Source organism: Rutidosis leptorrhynchoides, chromosome 11 (genome assembly GCF_046630445.1).
Source record: "Rutidosis leptorrhynchoides isolate AG116_Rl617_1_P2 chromosome 11, CSIRO_AGI_Rlap_v1, whole genome shotgun sequence".
NCBI classification, from domain to species: domain Eukaryota; kingdom Viridiplantae; phylum Streptophyta; class Magnoliopsida; order Asterales; family Asteraceae; genus Rutidosis; species Rutidosis leptorrhynchoides.
Genome location: NC_092343.1, coordinates 406029492 through 406041071, shown reverse-complemented (window position 1 = coordinate 406041071; position 11580 = coordinate 406029492). Strand labels below are relative to the sequence as shown.

The 11580-nt window shown below is 34.8% G+C and overlaps 1 pseudogene; it reads right to left on the bottom strand.

Annotated features, from left to right (window-relative positions):
* Nucleotides 1–7651: 7651 nt before the first annotated feature.
* Nucleotides 7652–11188, bottom strand: LOC139876170 (uncharacterized; annotated as a pseudogene).
* Nucleotides 11189–11580: the final 392 nt, after the last annotated feature.

The following is an 11580-nucleotide window of genomic DNA, read 5'->3' as shown; positions in this document are numbered from 1 at the left end:
GTGAATGTTGGAGTTAGCTATACAGGGTTGAGGTTGATTCCAAAATATATATAGTTTGAGTTGTGATCAATACTGAGATACGTATACACTGGGTCGTGGATTGATTCAAGATAATATTTATCGATTTATTTCTGTACATCTAACTGTGGACAACTAGTTGTAGGTTACTAACGAGGACAGCTGACTTAATAAACTTAAAACATCAAAATATATTAAAAGTGTTGTAAATATATTTTGAACATACTTTGATATATATGTATATATTGTTATAGGTTCGTGAATCAACCAGTGGCCAAGTCTTACTTCCCGACGAAGTAAAAATCTGTGAAAGTGAGTTATAGTCCCACTTTTAAAATCTAATATTTTTGGGATGAGAATACATGCAGGTTTTATAAATGATTTACAAAATAGACACAAGTACGTGAAACTACATTCTATGGTTGAATTATCGAAATCGAATATGCCCCTTTTTATTAAGTCTGGTAATCTAAGAATTAGGGAACAGACACCCTAATTGACGCGAATCCTAAAGATAGATCTATTGGGCCTAACAAACCCCATCCAAAGTACCGGATGCTTTAGTACTTCGAAATTTATATCATATCCGAAGGGTGTCCCGGAATGATGGGGATATTCTTATATATGCATCTTGTTAATGTCGGTTACCAGGTGTTCACCATATGAATGATTTTTATCTCTATGTATGGGATGTGTATTGAAATATGAAATCTTGTGGTCTATTATTATGATTTGATGTATATATGTTAAACCTATAACTCACCAACATTTTTGTTGACATTTTAAGCATGTTTATTCTTAGGTGATTATTAAGAGCTTCCGCTGTCGCATACTTAAATAAGGACGAGATTTCGAGTCCATGCTAGTATGATATTGTGTAAAAACTGCATTCAAGAAACTTATTTTGTTGTAACATATTTGTATTGTAAACCATTATGTAATGGTCGTGTGTAAACAGGATATTTTTGATTATCATTATTTGATAATCTACGTAAAGCTTTTTAAAACCTTTATCTATGAAATAAAGGTTATGGTTTGTTTTAAAAATGAATGCAGTCTTTGAAAAACGTCTCATATAGAGGTCAAAACCTCGCAACGAAATCAATTGATATGGAACGTTTTTAATCAATAAGAACGGGACATTTCAGCTTCCCCCCAAAAAAGTGCTTCCATCTTGATTATGACCCTCTATATATATATATATATATATATATATATATATATATATATAACAACAACAATAAAACTCAATACCACATAAATGGTGTATGGGGAGATGAGACGTAGACAATCTTTCCCCTATTCGAGAATAAAGACAAGTCATTTCTCCACTCAGTGTGAAAACACTCTCAAAAGTAGAGAAAGTCATCTCTCTCTATTCAACGAATATAGAGATTTCTTTTGAGTGGACCTCCGGCCAATAAGTAGGAAAAAATATAAAAAAAATAAAATAAAATTGAGATTACATGAAAATAGTAAAATATAATTTTCATGTGTTTTACAATTACAATTACAATTACAATAAATATTATAAAGAAAAAAAACAAAATTAATAACCAATAACCAATAAAAAAATAAAATTGTCTATGTGTTGGGCAAACGGCTTGAAAGGTAACCTAAGTTACTCAATTTGCCAATAAAAGTAATATAGTTTTTGCCGATGTCCGAAAAAGACTCCATACATTAATTTGGCACAACAAAAAAAACTACGATTTAAAAAAAATGTAAAATTGAAGTAATATTGTTCAACTACTAACAACTGTTAGTCAAATTCCACATGTGCTTGACATGTGGACAAAATTACACGATTGCCCCTGAACCTTGTCTTCGTCTTAATCCCTTCTTTCACCTCCAATTTATTTTTTCTATCACAGTTAAAAATCAAAATCAACAACTTATGTATAACATCCTCAGATCGGGCATAGATCTAAAATGACCTTTTTGCCCTTAGGCATAATTGTGTGGTTAATTATGCTTTTATTTAGTTGAATAGTTTATATTATTTTATTATTTTGTTAAGACCAGTTTGTGACAAGGGTCACATAACAGGTTCGTTTATTTAATTTGGACTCCGATAGGGCAATCAAATAAAGTACGAAAGTTATCAGATAAACTGGTGAATACCCGTGTGTGATGGGGTATGTTATTTAACCCACATATATAAGCTTATTACAGCTCATTTCTATCTTTTTCTTGAAACTTCTAAATTACTCCGTACCTTAACTCTCACCACTTGAAAACCTTAATCTCTAGATCTTGATTTGGAGCTTAAATTATGTTTGAAATCGATTTCCTTGCGTCATTGTGAGTCTATCAAGGTAAGATTTGTTCGATTTCATGTCCAAATCAGTGTTTTAATTGAGATTAAAGTTAGGTTTTTGATAAAAGTGATTTTGGTGTCTTAATGCTTAAATTTGGTGTTGTTTTGGCTCAAAACTTGAGGGCTTATACTTCTAAATGTTTTTTGTACAAGTTATAAGCGGTTTTGAGGTCAAAAACAGGTCCATGATTGAGATTTGGGTGATTTTGGTGCGAAACCGTCAGTTTTTGATGCTGCTGCACGAAGAACACAACTGTACGGTTGCAAATGGTGCAACCGTACTAGTGCATGTTCAACCGTATGGATGCAGTGGTGTTGGTGCAACCGGGTAGTGGGTGTGCAACCGTACCGGTGCACGATGCAACCGTACGAATGAACTTGCAACCGTACGGTTGCATGTGCAACCGTACAGATGTAAATCAGATCAGTAGTTGTTGTTTAAATTAGATCTTTTCTAGCCGTTATGCTGTCCGCATGACTTATGATAATCAGGATATAAATTCTGAAAATGCATAAGTGACACTTTTTGTGACTGATTTACTGTACTGTGCTGTTTTGTGTTAACAGATAGAAACTAACTTGATTTGCCTTATGTTCGGGTGATAAGGATAAGGAAGTCGCTCAGTGATAGATTATCTGAGCTAGTTGGTGGTATTCGGTGAGTGTGCCTAACTCCGGATAGAGTATTAAGTAGCTGACACGCTACTTGTTCAGACTCTTTATTATTATGTTTATGCCTTGCACGAATACCATGTGTAGTTAGATATTGCCATGCTAGTTAGGATGATTGCATGACTGATTATCTGTGACCTTATGTGCGCACTGTTAGTTGGATACCAACCGAGGCGGCAAGGTTGGGAACCCACCGAGGCGGCAAGGTAGGGTTGGTGGGAGGTCGACCGTGGTAGCCTGGTCGGGTCATGATGTTACTGATTGTTCAGTATAGCATAGAAGGACGCATGTGTTGCGTCTGGACGGTTATGCAGTGGATTCAGTAAAGTGGACTATCAGTAGACTGTAGCCTGATCAGCTAAGTCGTGTGCTCATACAAGCCGCCGATCCTCATATTTTCAGTTGTTGTATGCTAGTTCAGGACGTTAGCATATATGTGACCCTTGCATGTTCAGTTGCTTATGCTTGGTCTGTTAGATAGTATCCATTCACTTAGTAGTTGTGCTAATTCCCCCACATTTCCACCCCTTGTAGGTTTAGTTTCTGCTGCTTAGGACGGGTGTTGCAGACGGATTAGAAGACATGTTTGACTATTAGTTGAACTCTGTTGTTTTCTAATTTAATGATGTTTTCATGTAACACCGTTGTTGTATAAAGTGGTTTGTGAACAATGTTATGTAAACGTTAACTATGGATATCTTAGTAATTAAATGCACTTTCGATGTGATAAAAAAAATCAGGGTGTTACATTATGGATCTATGACAACACCCTTAATGAATCTATCATTAAAGCAACAACTTATGGAAAAGCATCAACAATATTTTCAAAAACTTTAACAACAAAACTTTACAAGGAATCAAAAATCCCGATTTATCATATTCATCTTCATCAATACCAAAATTATAAACCCTGTGGCACTTTTCCATCAAAGATGAATGTAAGATCTGTATGATGAAACCACTGAGTGTAAAGAAAAAGGTATTCTTCTCGATTTCAATTTAGATTTTCAACTTCGATCTGAAACTACAAGAAGAAGGTGTCGTCGTTCTCGTCACTAAATTATTCACGTCATACTATTTTGCGAGAGTTCAACATACAGAAGAAGATTTCGTCATTCTCGTTGCCGGATTTAGATCTTGCCCAACTGACGATTTCAGGTCAGACGACTTGTATTCGCGAATAAAACCCAGCAAAAATCAATAAATAGATTATAAATGCAAACGTCGATGCAAACTTGAGATCTGAGATATTAGACTATTATTATCCATGACACCTGTCATACAATCACATTGTGCCACATCAGCGCCACTTCAACAATTTCTTCCTATCAATAAACTCATCACACTCCACTAGTATCATGACACATTGACACATGTCATACAACCACATCGCCCCCTTCAAATATTTTATTATTATTATTATTATTATTATTATTATTATTATTATTATTATTATTATTATTATTATTATTATTATTATTATTATTATTATTATTTATAGGTTTGATATACTCCATAAATAAATTACAATATTTAATTTATATTTATTTATATGGTTTATAAATAATGTATTTCATTTATTATTTATAAATTATAAATAATAAGTTTATATATAAAGCCCGTAAATAAATTATACTTCGTCTTCCGTCCCCTTCTTCCTTTTCTTCTCTAACCCTAATTCTCTGGTTTCATCGAATTCTTCATCGTGGTCATTTCTCTAGCCCTAAAATAAACCATATATATTCTTCATCCATATATTATTTATAATTTATATACAATCTTTTTCATTCAACAAAATTGGAATTAGCGTGATGAAAGATGTTGAACAACGACTAGAGGGTTGGCGCAGGAACAACGACGATACCAACCACGACCGCTAGTATCGTTGAACCATGGAGCCAATGACTGACCTTTGAGACTCGAGATTTATATGTATAAATAAGACCACTCTTATCCATGACACCCGTAAAACACCTACATTGCGTCACATCAGCGCCACCTCATTAACTTCTTCTTATCACTTAGTCCATCACACTCTTTAGTATCCATGACATATGGCTTTATTATAAAATGGACCCACTTTAATTAATTATTAATACAATTGTACAACTCATATATCCACAATGTACAAGAAATAAAGGCTAATTGCTCCATCTTCCAATATGCCCAACAGTGATATGTAGAACCACGGCCTTTGCAATAGAGCTACAAGGACATTCGCTAGCATCGGTGCCCTTGCAATGGAGCTCCAAAGACACTCCAAAGGCGTAGCCAATGAGAATAGTCTAAGGAATATAGATGCAATCTCTGACTTTTTTTTAGAAAAGTTATAATCTGACGATAGCGATTGCAATTGAAGCCTTAAAGGGCTCCCAATGGTTTGATCATCCCACCTGCCCTCCTCGTCGCCTTGCAGGGCGTCGTTGGCACCGCCACGCCCTCAGGCCACCCTGCCTCCGCCCTGAACATCTCGCCCTAATCAATTTGTTTCTCAAGCATGCTAGAGGACGAGGTAAAAGGAGTAGGTATGGAATATTAAATGTAATTTTTGCTTGTATACTTGTACATTTAATCAATCAAATAATATAGTGAGTACTAAATTTTATAAGTATATCATAGTTAGGATTGTTTAGTCATGGGTTAGTCTTGGCGAGGAAGTGCTGATGTGACACTAATGTGGGAGTTAGTCCTAGTGAGGAAGCTTGTCATGGTTGGGAGCACTCTTATAACTTGAAGAATTACTTTTTGAATTTTAGGGGTTTTATTAAATTAGTGGATAAAAAATGTTGGTGGATGAAAATTGATAATGCTGGTGGTTGAAAATTGATTAAATCCGAAGAAAGAAGAAGATATGGACTAATCGTGTAATTTGTCCTTCACATGCCAAGCAAATGTGCACATTTAACCGAATTTGACTAAGGGTCATTAGTGGGTTGAGAAATATTACCTCACTTTTAAGTTTTTTCAAATCGTGGTCATTTTCTGTGCCACAATTGAAGTATGGAGTTCTTTTTGGGCATTAGCAAAACCCATATTACATTTGTTGGCAAATTAAGTAACTAATTTTACCTTTTCGGGTCATTTGCCTAATGTCTTAATCTTTCATCATGTTGTATACTTTTCCAATAAAAAATTATGTAAAGAAAGTTGCACATAAATTTAATTGATTCAACATACATACACATATATTGAATTGAATAAGAATGTCAGACTAGAAAAGGTTACACTTTTAAAATATATGGTCCAAAGAAATTACGAAAAATATGAAATTAAAGATTTAAATAGGATTTCAAATCCGAGTAAATATAATTTGACTTGAAAAGTTTAGATATCTACTAAAAACATATCTAGAGATGGCGCACGCGAGCGACGGGGTCTTCTTGAATCATCTCCGAACTCTAATTTTACAAGATTTGGCTAATATATCTTTTTTTTTCTTTTTTTTTTTTTTTTTTTTTTTTTTTTTTTTTTTTTTTACGGTTTTATTAAACTGTTGCAAGAATTTTGGCCTCTTAGATTAGGTCCTGTATTCTTGTCAGCCATATCTTTTTGAGAATCCAGATGTTTGGTTCTGGTTCACAATGGTTCCTAGTCGTCGTTTGTTGGTGACTGTTCATCGTTTCATTTCCGTAATGTTTGTTTCGTCTTTATTTATATATATGTTTTGTGTTAATGTTGTGTGATCGTCTTTATTTAGTTTGTGTTGTTCAGTCAGGTTGGTCTTTTATTTATTGGTTTTTGTTGCCATGTAAAATTAGGGAAGTAAATGTGTGCAAACTATGCACAAATATTATTGTAGTTTTGCTTCTCAATGTAATATTAGTGATTTTTACAACTTTACAAGTTTGTTCTCCATTACCATTACATATCCATTTTATGGTATTTACATAAAATATTGCACAGAGAGTCTGATTGAGAATTGATTGGCTTTTTAAGTTGTTGTAGTTTTGGCCTTCTATAGCGGCTTGCTAGAGTTGGTGTTTTAATATATTGCCTTTGAAAGAAGAAATAAAAAAACGGGTCTTCTGTGATCGAAAGAAGCTGCGTGTTGATCCTCAGATTGTAGCATTGACAACACGAGCTACGGTCTCAGTTTTGCTGAGTCTTGTGGAAATATATATTGATATTCGATAATGGGTCGTGTCTGACCAAAAGTAGACCTAGCAGGTGACTTGTAAAGAAAAAGAGTGTTGCAAAGAGTTCATCAAGAGGTTTTTAGCAGCCATCACTACCGTACCTTATTACTTGTTGCACCATGATCTGCAGCTCGAGTTTAACACCTGTAACACAGTGTAGCCCAACACCTCAATCGTAGTTTCTCAAAACATTTTAGGTGTCAACTTGGAAGGAATGTGAAATTGTCAAAGCTGATAACTAATTTGTTGAATACAATCTGGCTTGTTACAATTATGTCACACAATTCCGCTAACAATTTGACTTTGTCATTCTCTGTATAGTATATGAAATATGACTCCCATTTATTATTTATAAAATCAAATTTAAAAAGATTATACAATACACATATCCTTCAATAGTTTCAAAATTGATGCATTATTATGAACATGATGTTTTTAGTGAACCTAAATCAAACAGTAGCATTATGCTATAATAATTCAGAGGACTTGTACTTAATTTGTGTCTTTACGCCAAGTTACTCCTACTATCAAGGAAAGTTTTCTTAACAAACTGCAGTTGATTAAATGCATCGTTGATGTCCATCCGATCTCTTGGTGATTCCATTGAGCAATTAATCCCAATTTCATAAACTGCAGTCAGGCACTCCTTAATGGACTTAAATGTTCTCATTTGGATGAGATCAGTTATCTCCATAACTTGGTCAGGTATAGCCATCTTCACAAAACCATGAAGACTCAGACCATCACTGAACATTTCATGAGTAGGGTGCTTTCCTGTAAATGTCTCTAGTATGAGGATCCCGAAACTGTAGATATCTCCGTATGTTGATGTTTGACTACCCAATCCATATTCTGCATTTAATAACAAACCACACTTGTAAAAATAAACACATAATTTTTGCTTCATTGAAAATAAAAAACACACATGATTTTTTGAAAAACAGCCATCACCAAGGTGGCCAGTGTTACAGAAATTGGAGTTACTCGGTTTTTGCAACTCGGTGAGTAATCGGTTTTTGCAACTCGGCGAGTACTCGGTCAAACTTGAAGGTGGCCTAGTAGTAAGGCGTAAAAAAGGTCTTGGGTTCAAACCTCACTATGTAAACACGTTGGGAGTGGCTAGGGCCTAGGGGAAGGGCAAAAATGGTCAATAAGTTACCTGGTTAAAACCACATGCGTCATAGTAAAAAATTACCTGGTAACGTCACTAAAAACCTTACAAAATCTTCTTTAGTAGAATAAGTAATTGTCAACAAAAAGTCAAAAATTGCATGCTTTGTAGGATAAGTAATTGTGAACAAAAAGTGTTATATATTTATTTATAAAATAATGAGTTTGATGAAAAATTACCAGGAGCAGCATAACCAATCGTGCCTTTTACACCGAGCGAATTTGTGTGGCTTGTCGAAGAATCAGCTGCCGTATATTGAAAAAATCTTGCTAAGCCGAAATCACCAAGATGAGCAACCAAATCGACATCTAACAAAACGTTACTAGGTTTGATATCACAATGAACCAATGGTGATCCACATTGGCAATGAATATAAACTAGAGCGCTAGCCACATTGATCACAACGTTCAACCTCTGAATGAAGTTTAGAGACCTTGTTTCCTCCTCGATATCTTGATTAACAACCGGATTCTGATGTAACCAATCATTCAAACTGCCATTAACCATATAAGTGTATATAAGAGCCTTGAAGTCATTTCCATTATAATCAACGCCTGAACAAGAAGTTATGACTTTCACAAGATTTCGGTGTCTAATCTTTCTTAAAGCTTCACATTCTGCTACGAACATCTTATCAGCTCCATGAACAGCAAGTTTTAGTACCTTAACAGCAACAACTTCCGGTCCATTGTTTTGGTTCAGAATTGCCTTATATACGAGACTGAACTTTCCATAACCAATCAAATATGCTGACGAAAATCCATCTGTTGCTTCATGTAATATTCTGTAAGAAATCCGTGGGAAATTTTCGATGTCCGAAATAGTCCCTGAGGAAACCTTCTTACTATATCTTCGTTTCCAAACCAGAGCCACAACTAGTACGAAAATCATGCCAAGTACTGAAAAAATGATTATCATGGTACGAGAAATTTTTGTTTTCTTGGATGATTCTTGATCAATCGAACACCCGGGCAAATGAAATTCTGGAAATCCACCGCAAAGTTTAGCATTTCCATTTATGGAAACTTTGCTTACATTTCTAAAAGCTCCTTTATCCGGCAACTTTCCCTCAAAACTATTGAAAGACAAGTTCAAACTTTTGAAGAACACGAAATCTCCTAGGTACTCGGGGATAGTTCAGGTTAAGTTGTTTCTAGAAAGATCAAGAAATTCTAGACCTCTCAACGAGCTAAATGTGGATGGAATTTCACCTTCAAAGATGTTCCCTGAAATGGATAATACAACCAAACTCGTGCAAGCTCCAAGACTAGATGGAATCGACCCTGACAACATGTTATTCGAAATGTTAAGCCAAACCAAATTTCTCAACTTTCCTACTTCGAAAGGAAGAGGACCCACAAAATGGTTGTCAGAAAGGTCCAAGGGTGTTGTCAAGGAAGAAAGTCCAATAATTTCCTCAGGTATGAACCCACTAAGGTTATTTCTATGAAGATCCAACTGCTGCAAGCCTTTACAGTTCGATAAAGTTGATGGTATCGGTCCCACGAGATTATTAGTATATAAAAAGAGCCTGCTTAGTTGGGTAAGATTTCCTAATGACGAGGGTATAGAGCCTGATAATAAGTTTCCAAAAATAGACATTGCACCGACGTTTACCAGATTCCCAATTGAATCCGGAATTGCACCAGTGAATAGGTTTGAGAACATAAACAATGAAGTTATCTTAACTAGTTGTCCGATCTCGTAAGGGATACTTCCAGAAATCAAATTTCCTCCTATTAAGAGTGCCTTAAGTTGAGTGAAGTTAAACATCGATTTTGGCAAAACTCCTCCAAGATTATTAGCACCGAAACCTAAAATACTTAAGTTAGTACAGTTAGCCAAAGAGGATACAAAGTTCAAATCATCAAATTTCCCATTTCCAAGATTGTTACTAGTAACTTCAAACCTCTTCAATTTTGTTAGACGATCAAAACTTGGTACGCTTCCAGTAAACTCATTTTCATTGAGTGCTATAACTTCAAGATTCGTAGCATTAGTTAAAGAAACTGGAATAAATCCAGTGATCTTATTAATTGGAATGTTTAGAGATACCAGATTAGGAAATCTATGTGCAATGTCTTGTGGCAAATTCCCGCAGATTTGATTACCGGGTAAATCTATTTTCTTCAAGGATGAAATATTGAAAAACGAAGGAGGTATAACGCCCGAAAGATTATTATTTGCGAACCCGAAGAACCACAAATTAGGCAACTGGCCTAGAGTATCTGGAATACTTCCATAAAAATTATTTCCTAACCCGGATATAAATGTAAGGGACGTAAAGTTTCCAATAAACTTGGGTATTTCTCCTGTTAGATTATTCGAGTGGAGATTAATAAACAGTAGCTTAGTCAACGATACAAATTCATTAGGAAAAATACCTACAAAATTGTTCCCACCAAGATCAAGTTCTATAAGATTTAGACACTTAGATATATTCGAAGGAATTTCACCTGATAAAAGATTATTAGAAATTCCTAGCCTTCTTAATCTCGTTAACTTTCCAACCTCTTGAGGGACTTTGCCTGTAAAATTATTGTAGTGTAGAAGAAGCGCTCTAAGAAATGACAGGTTACCAACTGCAGGTGATATTGTACCCGAATATCCACCTGACCATAAATTGAGTGTGACAACTCGTGTGTGCCTTGAACTACACACTACACCTGTCCAGTTGCAGAAATGGGTCGAATCGCTCCATGTATGCATTATCTGATATGGGTCTGATCTTATATGCGCTTTGACCGATAACAAGGCCAAATGGTCGGTGTCACTTCCAGCATCAACAGAAGAAACTGGAAGGACAAAACAAACCAAAACGAAATAAGATACGACAACATGTTTATTATGTAGTGAACACTGTTTTTTCATTGATGCAATCCTCTTAAAGAGTCCTGGTTTTGTATAATTTGCAATGAAACAAAGTAATTTGGAGTGTAAAAAGGAAAATTTTAAGGTGAGATACACAATAACTGATGGATAATCGTGTGTACTTTTAACAATTCAGATTAACGCAGCGGATAATTAAAATAATAATCTTTTATTATTTTATGAACAAAATTACAAAAATTAAATAATCACTTATTTAAAAACATGCACACGATTAATTTATCCAATGGATCCAGTTACACCATAATAATTGTCATGAATATAAAATAAAAGAGGAGTAAACGGTATACCTTTCTTGAAGAAACTGATGAATGGAGAGAAACCTACGATCAAAGAGTATGATCGTCTCTTTGGATAGTCCACTACACTTCAAA